General features: G+C 41.4%; 1 long non-coding RNA gene across 1 annotated transcript in view; it reads left to right on the plus strand.

Annotated features, from left to right (window-relative positions):
- Positions 1 to 403: 403 nt before the first annotated feature.
- Positions 404 to 15,500, plus strand: part of LOC144581453 (uncharacterized) — a 151,129-nt gene continuing 136,032 nt past the window's right edge. The window contains exon 1 of the long non-coding RNA XR_013532298.1: positions 404 to 501. This is a non-coding gene — a long non-coding RNA (uncharacterized LOC144581453). The remainder of the gene's footprint in view (positions 502 to 15,500) is intronic.

The following is a 15,500-nucleotide window of genomic DNA, read 5'->3' on the forward strand; positions in this document are numbered from 1 at the left end:
GAGTATCTGCTAAGTGCCAAGGCCCGTGCTAGGTCCTGAGGATGCATCCTCTGTCCTTGAAGAGCTTCCATTCTAGGAAAAACAGAAGGGACAGATAGACAAACACATGACAAGTGCATGGCTCTGATGATAATGAATGCTATGGTGAAATGCAAAGCAGGGAGTAAGGGCAGAGTGATGGCAGAGACAGTGAGGTACTATTTGAAATAGGGTACTCAGGGAAGGCCTCTGAGGAAAGGTGTTTGAGCATAGATCCTGAATGGAGTGAGGGAATAAGGAGTTTGGATATTTGGGGCAGGGACACGTTATGAAAGATCCCAAGGTAGGAATGTGTTTGAGGGTTTGAGCAGAAGAATAGGGTGATTTAATTTTTATTTTAAAAGGATCAAATTTATCTCCCCACAGGGAGATAAATTAGAAAACTGCAGTGAGGGGGAAGAGGATTCAAGATGGAGCCATAAGAACAACTCAGGATTGCAGCTCTCAGTGAACGTGCAGAGGGTGAGTCAAAGCCGCATTTCCAGATGGATCTTTATTGCCCACAGAACGGGGAAATTCCCAGGTGTAGGAGAGACACAGGACACCAGTGCAGCTGTTTTGGCTGATGCGGCCGCTTTGGCTGGTGCCTCAGTGCAGCAGCACTCCGCAACACTCCGCACAAAACGCACTGGTCCGGGTGCCCTGTTAAACCGGCAATCTGAGATTTGGGAGGGCCGATTAGCATATCCATCTGATTAAACGGGACTTGGACAGTGAGGCAGACCAGGAGATTCCTGCGAAGCGGCATTTGAGCCAGCGCAGTGGGTCGCTGCATGGGAAATCACACAGATCCCGGTGCCCTAACAGCAGGTGACTGAAACACCTGGGAGAGAGACAACTGTTCAAGATAAAAAAAAAAAAATGCGCTCTGAGGCAGGGAGCCAGGTGAGCAGGCTGGGTGGGTTTCACCCCAACAGGGACAAACAAAATGGCAATTCAAAATGCTCCAGGTGGAGAGTTTCATGGCGGGCACAGCTAAACCCAGGATGGTGCAGCTGGTTGGGGGAGTGGCGTCCACCATTACCGAGGCAATCTGCCCCTACTGAGGTACACTCCCATTGCTGATGCAGCCTGACATTGCTGAGGCAAACCACCATAACAGAGAGACTCCGCCACAGGGCAGAGCCCGTGGCAGCAGGGTGGAGAAAGCGGCAGCAGGGCAGAGCCCGCAGCAAGAAGGTGGACACCACGCCAGCAGGGCAGAGCCTCAGCAGGCAAATAGTGACTAGACTGCCTCCTAGCTGGGCATGACAGGGCAACGGACACTCATAAAGAAAGTCCTAACTCCCCGAGATAGAGCATCTGAGGAAAAAAAGGGGTTTTATGAATTCTGCTGCAGCAGAATTAAACGTAGCAGCCTAACAGCCCTGAATGAACAACGGAGCTCACAGCTCAGCAGTTGAGCTCCTATAAAGTACAGACCGTCTCATTAAGCAGCTCCCTGACCCCTGTATATCCAAAGAGTCACCTCAGAAAGGACTGATCAGACTGACATTTGGCGGGCATCATTCTGGGACAAAGATAGCAGAAAAAGAAACTGGTAGCACCCTCACTGTTCCGCAGCTGCTACAGGTGTACCCCAGACAAGCAGGGCCTGGAGAGGACCTCAGCAGTCATACAGCGGAGGGGCTAGGTGGGTAGAAGGAAAACCAAGTAACAGAAATACTTCATCATCAACAATCTGGGCGTCCACTCAGAGACCCAATTGAAAAGTCAGCAACTACTCAGACAACAGGTGGATAAATCCACAAAGATGGGAAAAAACCAGCGCAAAAAGGAGGAAAACACCCGAAACCAGAACACCTCACCTCCTACAAAGGATCAAAACTCCTCACTAGCAAGGGAACAAAGCTGGACGGAGAATGACTGTGACGAAATGATGGAATTAGACTTCAGAAGGTGGGTAATGAGAAACTTCTGTGAGCTAAAAGAACATGCTCTAAATCAATGCAAAGAAACTAAGAACCTTGAAAAAAGACTTGAAAAAAGATTCGAGGAAATGATAAGAATGGTTAACTTAGAGAGGAATATGAATGAATTGAAGGAGCTGAAAAACACAACATGAGAACTTCACGAAGCATGCACAAGTTTCAACAGCTGAATTGGCCAAGCAGAAGAAAGAATATCAGAAGTCGAAGATCAACTCAATGAAATAAAACGAGAAACCAAGATTAGAGAAAAAAATGCAAAAAGGAATGAACAAAGTCTCCAAGAAATGTGGGACTATGTGAAAAGACCTAACCTATGTTTGATAGGTGTACCAGAATGTGACAAAGAGAACGAATCCAAGCTGGAAAAATACTCTTCAGGATATTATCCAGGAAAATTTCCCCAACCTAGCAAGGCAGGCCAACACTCAAATCCAGGAAATACAGAGAACACCACAAAGATATTCCACAAGAAGAGCAACCCCAAGGCACATAATCATCAGATTCACCAGGGTTGAAATGAAGGAGAAAATACTAAGGGCAGCCAGAGAGAAAGGTCGGGTCACCCACAACGGAAGCCCATCAGACTCACAGCAGATCCCTTGGCAGAAACTCTACAAGCCAGAAGAGAGTGGGGGCCAATATTCAACATCCTTAAAGAAAATAACTTTCAACCCAGAATTTCATATCCAGCCAAACTGAGCTTCATAAGTGAAGGAGAAATAAAATCCTTTGCGAACAAGCAAGTACTCAGAGATTTTGTCACCACCAGGCCTGCTTTATAAGAGCTCCTGAAAGAGGCACTACACATAGAAAGGAACAACCAGTACCAGCCATTCCAAAAACACGCTAAATGCTAAAGGGCATCAACAAAATGAAGAATCTACATTAACTAATGGGCAAAACAGCCAGCTAGCATCAAAATGGCAGTATCAAATTCACACATAACAATATTAACCCTAAATGTAAATGGGCTAAATGCACCAATCAAAAGACACAGACTGGCAAATTGAACAAAAAACCAAACCCATCAGTGTGCTGTATCCAGGAAACCTATCTTACATGCAAGGATACACAAAGGCTCAAAATAAAGGGATAGAGGAAGATTTGCCAAGCAAATGGAGAGCAAAATAAAAGCAGGAGTTGCAATTCTCATCTCTGATAAAATAAACTTTAAAGCAACAAAGATCAAAAGAGACAAGGAAGGTCATTACATAATAGTAAAAGGATTGATACAACAAGAATAGCTAACGATCCTAAATATATAGGGACCCAATACAGGAGCACCCAGATATATAAGGCAAGTTCTTAATGACTTACAAAGAGACTTAGACTCCCACACAATAATAGTGGGAGACTTTAACACTCCACTGTCAATATTAGACAGATCAACCAGACAGAAAATCAACAAGGATATCCAGGGCTTGAACTCAGACCTGGAGCAAGCAAACCTGATAGACATTTACAGAACTCTCCACCCCAAAACCACAGAATATACATTCTTCTCAGCACCACATCACACCTACTCTAAAATTGACCACATAAATGGAAGTAAAGCACTCCTCAGCAAATGCAAAACAACTGAAATCATAACAAACAGTCTCTCAGACCATAGTGCAATCAAGTTAGAACTCAGAATTCAGAAACCAACCCAGAACAGCACATTTTCGTGGAAACTGAACAACTGGCTCTTGAATGTTGGCTGGATAAACAATGAAATGAAGGCAGAAATAAAGAAGTTCTTCGAAACCAACGAGAATGAAGACACAACATGCCAGAATCTCGGAGACACATTTAAAGCAGTCTCTAGAGGAAATTATATAGCAATAAGTGCCCATATGAGAAGAGTGGAGAGATCCAAAATTGACACCTCATCATCAAAATTGAAAGAGCTAGAGGAGCAAGATCAAAAAAACCTCAAAACCTAGCAGAAGAAAAGAAATAACTAAGATCAGAGCAGAACTGAAGGAGATAGAGACATGAAAAACCCTTCAAAAAATCAGTAAATCCAAGAGTTGGTTTTTTGAAAAGATCAACAAAATAGACAAACCACCAGCCAGACTGATAAAAAAGAAAAGAGAGAACAACCAAATAGATGCAATAAAAAACGATAAAGGGGAAATCACCACAGATTCCACAGAAATTCCAACCATCATCAGAGAATATTACAAACAACTCTATGCACATAAACTAGTAAACCTGGAAGAAATGGATAAATTCCTGGACACCTGTGTCCTCCCAAGCCTAAACCAGGAGGAAGCCGAAACTATGAATAGACCAATAACAAGGTCTGAAGTCGAGGCAGCAATTAAGAGCCTACCACACAAAAAAAGCCCAGGTCCAGATGGGTTCACAGCCGAATTCTACCAGACACACAAAGAGGAGCTGTACCATTCCTTCTGAAACTATTCGAAATAATCCAAAATGAGGGAATCCTTCCTAAATCATTTTATGAGACCAACATTATCCTGTTACAAAAACCCGGCAGAGACCCAAGAAGAAAAGAAAACTTCAGGCCAATATCCATGATGAACATAGATGCAAAAATCTTCCATAAAATACTGGCAAGCCGATTGCAACAGCAAATCAAAAAACTTATTCATCATGATCAAGTAGGATTCATCCCAGGGATGCAAGCCTGGTTCAACATACGCAAGTCTATCAACGTAATTCACCACATAAACAGAACCAAAAACAAAAACCACATGATTATCTCAATTGATGCAGAGAAGGCATTTGACAAAATTCAACAGCCCTTTATGCTAAAAACCCTCAATAAACTCGGTATCGATGGAACGTATCTCAAAGTAATAAAAGCTATTTATGACAAACCAACAGTCAATATCATACTGAATGGGCAGAAGCTGAAGCATTCCCTTTGAAATCCGGCACTAGACAAGGATGCCCTCTTTCAGCACTCCTATTCAATATAGTACTGGAAGTTCTAGCCAGAGCAATCAGGCAAGAAAAAGAAATAAAGTGTATTTAAATAGGAAAGGTGGAAGCCAAATTGTCTCTATTTGCAGATGACATGATAGTATACCTAGAAAACATCATCACCTCAGCCCAAAAACTCCTGAAACTGATAAGCAACTTCAGCAAAGTCTCAGGATATAAAATCAATGTGCAGAAATCACAAGCATTCCTACACACCAATAACAGACTTAAAGAGAGCCAAATCAAGAACAAACTGCCATTCACAATTGCTACAGAAAGAATAAAATACCTAGGAATACAACTCACAAAAAACGTAAGGGATCTCTTCAAGGAAAACTACAAACCACTGCTCAACGAAATAAGAGAGGACAGAAACAGACGGAGAAACATTCCATGTTCATGGTTAGGAAGAATTAATATTGTGAAAATGGCTATACTGCCCAAAGTAATTTACAGAATCAGTGATATCCCCATCAAGCTACCATTGACTTTCTTCACAGAACTGGAAAAAACCACCATGAACTTCATATGGAACCAAAAGAGAGCCCGCATAGCCAAGTCAATTCTAAGCAAAAAGAACACAGCGGGGGGCATCACACTACCGGATTTCAAACTATACTACAGGCTACAGTAATCAAAACAGCATGGTACTGGTACCAAAACAGAGATATAGACCAATGGAACAAAACAGAGGCATTGGAGACAGCACAACATATCTACAACCATACAATCTTTGATAAACCTGACAAAAACAAGCAATGGGGAAAGGTTTCCCTGTTTAATAAATGGTGTTGGGAAAACTGGCTAGCCATGTGCAGAAAGCAGAAACTGGACCCTTTCCTGACACCTTACACTAAAATTAACTTTAGATGGATTAAAGACTTAAACATAAGACCTGGCACCATAAAAACCCTAGAAGAAAATTTAGGCAAAACCATTCAGGACATAGGAGTAGGCAAGGACTTCATGACCAAAACACCAAAAGCATTGGCAACAAAAGCCGAAATAGACAAATGGGACCTAATCAAACTCCACAGCTTCTGCATGGCAAAAGAAACAGTCACTAGAGTGAATCGGCAACCAACAGAATGGGAAAAAATTTTTGCAGTTTACCCATCTGACAAAGGGCTGATATCCAGAATTTACAAAAACTCAAACAGATTTGCAGGAAAAAAACAAACAAGCCCATTCAAAACTGGGCAAAGGATATGAACAGACACTTTACAAAAGACATACAAGAGGCCAACAATCATATGAAAAAATGCTCATCATCACTGGTCATTAGAGAGATGCAAATCAAAACCACATTGAGATACCATCTCACGCCAGTTAGAATGGCGATCATTAAAAAATCTGGAGACAACAGATGCTGGAGAGGATGTGGAGAAGTAGGAACACTTTTACACTGTTGGTGGGAGTGTAAATTAGTTCAACCATTGTGGAAGACAGTGTGGCGATTCCTCAAGGCCTTAGAAATAGAAATTCCATTTGACCCAGCAATCCCATTACTGGGTGTATATCCAAAGGACTATAAATCATTCTACTATAAGGACACAGGCACACAAATGTTCATTGCAGCACTGTTTACAATAGCAAAGACCTGGAACCAACCCAAATGCCCATTGATGATAGACTGGATTGGGAAAATGTGGCACATATACACCATGGAATATTATGCAGCAATCAAAAATGATGAGTTTGTGTCATTTATAGGGACATGGATGAATCTGGAGAACATCATTCTCAGCAAACTGACACAAGAACAGAAAAAGAAATACTGCATATTCTCACTCATAGGTGGGTGATGAAAAATGAGAACACATGGACACAGGGAAGGGAGTACTAAACACTGTGGTCTATTGGGGGGAATAGGGGAGGGACAGCGGGGGGCGGTGAGCTGGGGAGGGATAGCCTGGGGAGAAATGCCAAATATGGGTGAAGGGGAGGAAGGCAGCACTGCCATGTGTGTACCTATGCAACTATCTTGCATGTTCTGCACATGTACCCCAAAACCTAAAATGCAATAAAAAAAACAAAGAAAACTGCAGTGAGAAATAAGTGAGCTTAGGACCTGGGTGGTAGTGCCTGGGTGGGGAACTGGTCAAATTCTGCATATATGTCTTAAAGGCAGATCTGAAGGCTGGAGGTGTGTGGTGAAAGAAACACATCAGTTTCAACTCTAGGGTATTTTCCCTGAACAACTGGAAGAATGGGCCATTTCCTGAAAAATGTAAAATGTGCACATTGAGGGACAGTGTTTTCTTTTTCCCTGTGATTTAAACCCATATATATATGTATATATATGTATATACATATATATATGTGTTTATATATGTTTTAAATGTTAGACTGCAAAAGATAATGCACAAATCTAAAGGTAGACAATGTAAAGAAAAATATTTGATTGGCCGGGCGTGGTGGCTCAAGCCTGTAATCCCAGCACTTTGGGAGGCCGAGATGGGTGGATCACGAGGTCAAGAGCTCGAGACCATCCTGGTCAACATGGTGAAACCCCGTCTCTACTAAAGATACAAAAAATTAGCTGGGCATGGTGGCACGTGCCTGTAATCCCAGCTACTCAGGAGGCTGAGGCAGGAGTATTGCCTGAACCCAGGAGGCGGAGGTTGAGGTGAGCCGAGATCGCGCCATTGCACTCCAGCCTGGATAACAAGAGCGAAACTCCATCTCAAAAAAAAAAAAAAAAAAGAAAAAGAAAAAAGAAAAATATTTGATTACATAAACATCTTAAACTTCTGTATGTGAGAAAAAAAACTTGCAGGATAAATGAAAACTTAAGAAAGTATTTTAAACCTACTTGACAAAGGATTTAAATTCTTATTATACCAAGGAATCTTATAAATCAATAGAAAAGAAATGTATTCTCTCTTTTTTCTGTTTAGAAACAGTCTTGCTCTGTCACCCAGGCTGGAGTGCTGTGGTGCTGTCATAGCTCACTGCAGCCTTGAACTCTTGGGCTGAAGACATGCTCCTGTTTCAGCCTCCCATGTAGCTTGAACTACAGGTGCACATGGCTGTGCCTGGGTAATTTTTTTATTTGTAGAGAGGGGGGTCTCACCACCTCTCAAGTGATCTTCTTGCCTTGGCCTCCCAAAGTACTAGGATTATAAATATGAGCCACTGCACTTGGCCAGAAATGTATTTTCAAAAGGAGAAAGAGGAAAAGACATAACAATTTATATATGTATATGGTAAAAGTCATAAAACCTGACTTATGATCAAATAAATGCAAAATAAAAATGGGATAATTTTTTATCTATGAAGAGTTAAAAATGATTATACATAGTATTAGTGAAATTTTAGAGAAATGAAATATTCAAAAATATATCATGAGAAATGCACAATATTTTTACAGCAAGGAGACAATATGTGTTAATATTTATACTCCTTTTTACCAACTTATTTCACTTCTAGAAAACTAAGGAAAAAATATGTGATGTGACAAAAACGATAGTGCATCCAGATAATGGAATTTTAAGTAGTCATAAAAATATAATAAATTGTGAAAGAGTACGAGGAAATATTTTGTAGATTATGATCTATATATTCACAGAAAAAGATGTAGAAAACAGTTAAAATGGTAACAGCAGTAAGATGAGATTGGCAGATTATGGATTACTTTCATTTGCTTTTTTCAACTTTTTAGCACTTTTATTTTATTTTATTTTATTTTTTATTTATTTTTTTGACACGGAGTTTCGCTCTTGTTACCCAGGCTGGAGTGCAATGGCGCGGTCTCGGCTCACCGCAACCTCCGCCTCCTGGGTTCAGGCAATTCTCCTGCCTCAGCCTCTGGGGTAGCTGGGATTACAGGCACGTGCCACCATGCCCAGCTAATTTTTTGAATGTTTAGTTGAGACGGGTTTCACCATGTTGACCATGATGGTCTCGATCTCTTGACCTCGTGATCCACCCACCTCGGCTTCCCAAAGTGCTGGGATTACAGGCTTGAGCCACCATGCCCGGCCAGCACTTTTATTAATAATGAACATTTATTTGCTTTAATCAGAAAAAGGTTTTTAAATAAAGGTTAGAAAAAATTCTTCCCTTCTTATCTTTCTCTCTCCACATTCAGCTCAACTCCTCACCTATCCTAGGACTCAGGATCTGACTTTACCGGTTCCTTTCACTCAAATGTGTGGGACTTTACCGCCAATGTAAACCAACTTTGATATTTTCAGCTATTCCACACACTCTTTTGCCTTCTGGTGTGGATGATGTGTTTTTACATTTGGCCCACTGTCTACTGTAGAAGTTAAAAAGGCTGGATGGTATCTTCCCAGCCTCCCTTTATCTAGGGTACGGGCCCATGTTTCAGGTTCCCCCAGCCAGATGCATCTGCACCAGAGTTGGCATCAGAAGTTAGAGCTGCACGGAAGGAGAACCACAAGGAACCCATTAGGTGGAGCTAGAGCTGGCAGCAGCAAGTGCAGTTTCCAGAGGCTGCAGCAGTGGGTTGAGGGGCTGGTGCTGTCCTTGGAGATTAGTCCTGATGGCGTCCAGGATGGTGCAGCAGTGGTGTCTGGTGTGTTTGGTGTTGGCAGTGAGTAAGACATGTGGCACTGGGGCACTGGGGTCTTCCCAGGACCAGTTGTGTGCATTGAGATTGAGAGCATTATTTCTGGAAGTGTGGCTTCACGTCAGATTTTCCAACTTTGTGGGAGATTATGTGAATTACCAATTATCTTTTAATACATTCCTTTTCTATGCAAATTACTCGAGTTGATTAATGTGTATTGAAACTAAAAACTTTGATAGTTATACTTTGTTTTTACTTTTTGATACCACATCCTCAAAACCATATCATTTGAGGTAATTTCCTTTCCTCCCCCAGTGATGGAGGAGGCATTATTTCTCTTCCACATTAAGACAAGTGTCTCTTCATGGCAATTTCTTAACAACATCTCGTTGACCTTAAGCTCATTACTGCTGTCAGTTGACTTCCAGAATCACTTTTGTATCCAGCCCCTTGCTTCTATTCTCTAAAACCTCTACATTCACATTGGTGACCCACTTTACTTTTCTTACTTTCAGTATGGTTTGTTAAGAAATGACTCTGAATTAAGAAGACAGTGAGATGGGAGGGACAGGTCTGAAGCTTGCTGTGAAACTTAATGAGTCTGTGTATAAGCATTATATACTTAACATTAACATTAGTGTTAATGTTATAACTCAAGCTAGAAGGGCCAAGGCTAGAGGAAAGATGGCTTGAAGGGGAAGTTAGAAACTGGACCGGCAATAAAAAGATGGATAAGTTGGCTTTTGGCAGCTGAGTTCATCCAGGTTTAAAAGAGATGTGTTCTGTTTTCACACTGCTAAGACAAACCCGGAAAAAAAAGAGAGATGTGTTAATATGAGCAACAACATTACCATAAAGGTGGGGAAGGCTCCTTCTACTGACAAACAACAGATCAGTAGCATTTGTTATCTTGCTATTCTCTGAAATCTTTAGCAAATGTCTCTTAGAAACCTTCAAATGAAGCTGTGTTGTTTGGGGGCAGAGGTCAGAGGAAAAATTTCAATAACATGGTTTTGCCACAAAGGAGAAACTCAGGTAGAAAAGCTGATAGAAATAGAATGAACTCTGGTGGGGTAAATGGGGAACTAGCCTCCTGTTAAAAACAGGCTATGGTGCACATCTGAGGGAGGACTTTGACATTGTAACTTTGCCCCGCCAGCCACAGGTGTGTTCCCTCTTCAGACTTTTTCATTGTTCACATCTGTTCCACTTCCAGGGAATCAGGCTCAGAACTTCCTTTCTTCTCTTCCAATACAAATTCCTTGTCTTCTCTGGCTGCAGGATTCCCCCAACCCAATGCATCTGCACCAGCCTTGGCACTGGAAGCTAGAGATGCAAAGAAGCAGAGGCCACCGGAACCCACTGGGGGAGCTGGCACTGGCCTCAGCGAATGAAGTTTCCAGAGGCAGCAGCAGTGGGTGCAGGAGCCATAAATTAGATTATATTTTCTGAACGTTTTCTTTATCTTTATAATGATTTTAAGTCATGACTCGTGTCTTTCCTCCCTCTTATAATCCTTTGGCATTCACTTGCTTCCCCTACCAAAACTTTGGAAGCTTGGTTGTTTTGGAGCTACTTTAAATCTGCAGTTTTATATCTCTTGGTCACCAGTGATGAACCTCAGCCTTGAGTTATTCCTATTGTCTGCTTTCAGTTAATATTGTCACATCAATAACAGTTATTAGAAAAGGCAGGTTAGAAAACATCCTGTGTCCATTTCGTCTGTCTGGCTTCTCTCTTTCAGATTTTTCTGTGAATATATATACTAACAACCATGTGTAGCATTTAATTTTTTTGAAACAATCTTGCTCTGTTGCCCAGGCTGGAGTGCAGTAGTGCAATCTTGGCTCACTGCAACCTCTGCCTCCCGGGTTCAAGCGATTCTCCTGCCTCAGCCTCCTGAGTAGCTGGGACTACAGACGCCCGCCACCATGCCTGGCTAATATTTTTGTAGTGTTAGTAGAGATGGGATTTCACCATGTTGGTCAGGCTGGTCTCAAACTCCAGACCTCAAATGATCTGACCATCTTGGCCTCCCAAAGTGCTGAGATTACAGGCATAGGTCACCACACCCAGCCAGCATTTTAAAGTTAAAAAAAAAATGTTCTTTTTTTCCCTCTAAGAGTATCTCTGGACATCTTTCCATGTCATTACATACATAGTATATTATTCTTTCTTGAACAGCTGCATAGTATTTCCTTGTATGTACTTTATTTTTCTAACTTAATATTTAGATTGCTTCTAATTTTTCACTACTTTAAACAATGCTGCAATAAGTAACCTCTGCTTGTATCTTTTTGTACCTGCGTTTTTCTGCAGGATAATTTCCCAGTAATGGGTTTGCTAGTTTAAAGGATCTGTGCTTTATACTATAATCCCAGTACTTTGGGAGGCTGAGGCAGGTGGATTGTTTGAACTCAGGAGTTTGAGACCAGCCTGGGTACCATAGCAGGACCTTGTCTCTACAAAAAATATGAATATTAGCTGAGTGTGGTTGCATATGCCTGTAGTCCCAGCCACTTGGGAAGCTGAGATGAGAAGATCACTTGAGTCCAGGAATTGGAGGCAGCCTGGGCAACAGAATGAGACTCTGTCTCAAAACAAACAAAGAGGATCTGTGCTTTTAGAATGCTGATAGATAATGCTAAATTTCTCTACAAAAAATTATGACAGCTTATACTGCTAATATTTGTATGAGAGCATGGTTTTGCCCTAAATAAGTATTGGCCTCATTAGGGTCTCAAAATGCTTGGGGATTCCTATATTCATTTTTTTATCAGTTCTCTGTTTTGCTGCCTACAGAACACTGCCAGGCCTTACACACTCCTGAGAGTTACTAATTTAATCCTGTGCTTCTGAGCTCAGAAACTGATCTTACCTTCCCCTCTGCCATCTTCAGAGTGATGGCCTTTCATCCTCCTGCTTGTTGCTTCATTATCTCGAGATTGCTGCTGCAGCTTCACACATTACATCTGCATTAAGGAAGAAAGAGGAAGGATGGTGCTAGCTGTATCTGTCCTTTTTATTAGGGAACTAAAGCCTTCTTAGAAGTTCCCAAGTAAACTTCCTCTTACATCTTTTTGGTCATAACTGGGTCCTTGGCCATTTTTAGCTGCAAATGGAGATTGGGATATTTAAGTATCTAGCAAAGTGGAACAAGATGGTCACGAATATGTGTAACAATATTGATTTATTGTTTGAGCCAAGGCATGTTCCCACTCAGAATAAAATAAAGGTTCTGCTAGTATGAAAGAAGGGAAGAATGGATATTGAGTAGGAACTCACAGTATTTACCAACAATATATATTTGCTTAATGTATATGATTGAATGCATAGTATAAGAATAGGGTTGGCTGGGTGCGGTGGCTCACGCCTGCAATCCCATCACTTTGGAAGGCTGAGGTGGGTGGATCACCTGAGGTCAGGTGTTTGAGACCAGCCTGACCAACATGGAGAAACCCTGTCTCTACTAAAAGTACAAAATTAGCTAGGCGTGGTGGTGCATGCCTGTAATCTGTAATCCCAGCTACTCGGGAGGCTGAGGTAGGAAAATTGCTTGAACCCAGAAGGTGGAGGTTGCAGTGAGCCGAGATGGCACCATTGCACTCCAGCCTGGACAACAGGGCAAGACTCTGTCTCAAAAAAAAAAAGAATAGGGTTAGCAACCTGCCACCACAGTCTCCAATTAATGTAGCTCCAGATTAATGAATTCGTTATTTAAAGTCATAATTGGTTTCTAAGTTACAATGCTGAATATCTGAATCCAGAAATGCATTGTGTCCTGATGGGGCCACAGAATACATATACCATGGTTGAGTGAAATTTTGTTTTCATTTGGATTCAAATTGATTTTGACATCTCTGAGGGGCAGATGTTATGCATCAAGCAAGTGACAGATTGCAGCTTTAATTTAAACAGTAAGTAAGATTTAGTTATAATATGCTTATATTTATTGTAGAAAAAAATTCATTGATGCTACCCAAGTACTTTCTGGATTTGAAGAAAAAGTTTTTTTAAAATTGATGAAGAAAGCAGAGGACAGTAAGATACTCATAGGCCCCCTGAACAAGTGGTGAACACAGTACTGTGGACTGTGACTGTGAACAGCACCAGTGGCAATGACAGGACTAAGGTAGTGGAAGCCTTGGAGGATAAAGTTGAAAGAAGAAAATAATCACGATGAGCGGGAGGACAAGGACAAAGGGAGGTGGGTGGTGGTGCAGCTAGGAGCAGACCTCTTGTCCCCTGGGTTGGTTTGTCTCTGCAACCTGGTTAAGCTGTATGTTAGATGAACAGGTATTTGTGTTTGCATTTGAGAGAGTTATGCCATGAAAGAGGAGAATTTAAGCAGCCGTGTCCTTTGATTTTTTTCTTTTCCTTCTTTTTTGAGGTTAAAACTCATCTAATAAAGTGCATGAACTACTTTAATACTAAATGCACATTTGGTGAATTTTTAGTTGTGTGCACAGTTTTGGGAACTACTTCTTGGATTGAGACATAGAATATTCCTTTGAGTCCTGGAGTCATGAAGAAAGTCAGCAGGACTAAAGTCTGCTAACTAGTGGTTTTAAAAACTACACATATATCACCCTTATCACCATCCTGGAACTCACAAACTTGAAGGCCTATAGGGGTGGGCAGTTGAAATAAACAAGTGAAATGGATGAAGTAGAAACTGCCATGATTAACTGGAAGTGATGCTTAGCTTCTGACTTTTTGCTATTAATGAATGGCTTTATAACTCAAGTTATTTTTCCCATTTTAGGGTATTTTCTTAGGATAGATTTAGAGAAGTAGACTTACTAGATTAAAAAAAATAAAATTATTATTAAACCTTTTGATATACATTGCCAAATTTGTTTTCCAAGAAGTCACTGTGGTAGCCATGGGAATGAGCCTCGAAGTCCAACAAACACAAGAGTGTAATTGACTAAGGGTCTCTTGAAGGCTACTCTTCCCCCTGGCTGCTCCCTGCTAGTGCGCTAGCATGGAAGGGATACTAAAACAGGCCTGCTCCTGGGACTCTGCTGGTGGCTGCCATTGGCTGGAAGGCTTCCCCATTGCCCTGGTGAGCCTTCCTGAGGCTCCCAGCAATTGAAGATGCTTCCATTCAACCATCCTTTCTTCCATTGAAGTCAGACCACATTGTGGTCTGATGGTTCTCTGAGCCTTCCTTGGCTCCCTCTCCATTTTCTCTCACATGAGCATTTCCTCTGATAAAATTCTTGTGTAAGTGTAATCCATTCTTAGCATCTGCTTCTCTAAAAACCCAGACAAATAATTATATTTGCTTCACCCTATTCCCCCAAGTAATCTATGACAGTGAGTGTTCTACCTCATCTCTGCTAGCACTTGATAGTTTTGAAGTCATTGCTTCTTTGAAAAACAAAGAGAAACGTCTTCCTTTAATTTGCATTTTTAAATAGTGAAGTTTTACATTTTTGTCTCATACTTATTACCCATTTGGATATCCCTATCTGTAAACTGTCCTTGTGGAATCCATGGAAACACAGACTCACCTGGAAAAAGGTGTTTTTTGGGAGGTGTGGTCTCTATCGTCTTTTCTCCATTGTAGTTGCGGACACTCAGCAGTCAGCAGGTTTCAACCAGGAGGTGCAGCTAGCTGCTGCTACACTCCAGAAGAGGGATGTGTGGCTGCAGTGTGAGCTCTAGGCTGAGTGACGCTAACGTGACCTAGCCAGTTCCTCTTTGTTTAGTATGAGGAGCCAACCATGTGTTCCAGCATGTGGTCCCATGCAATGTGAAGGAGACCAGCATTTGTAGAGCATCTACTATGTGCTAGGCACATCCCTCTCTCATTTAATCTTAAGTAGTTAGTCAAATTTTCAATATTTTACTGATGAGGAAAATTACATTCAGAGAATTACACCAATGGCACTTAAAGATAAAAATCAGACTTAACTTTGAAATTTGGTCTTTTGTTAAGTCAAACTTCAGAGATGCCTCTGATCTCAAGCATTCTGCATCACTCCTGTGGTTTTTCTCCATTCTGCATTGTGTTGTGTGGCTCTTTGCTTACCTAGGTTATTAATTCGTGT

The sequence above is a fragment of the Callithrix jacchus genome, chromosome 2 (assembly GCF_049354715.1).
Source record: "Callithrix jacchus isolate 240 chromosome 2, calJac240_pri, whole genome shotgun sequence".
In the NCBI taxonomy this organism is placed as follows: Eukaryota; Metazoa; Chordata; class Mammalia; order Primates; family Cebidae; genus Callithrix; species Callithrix jacchus.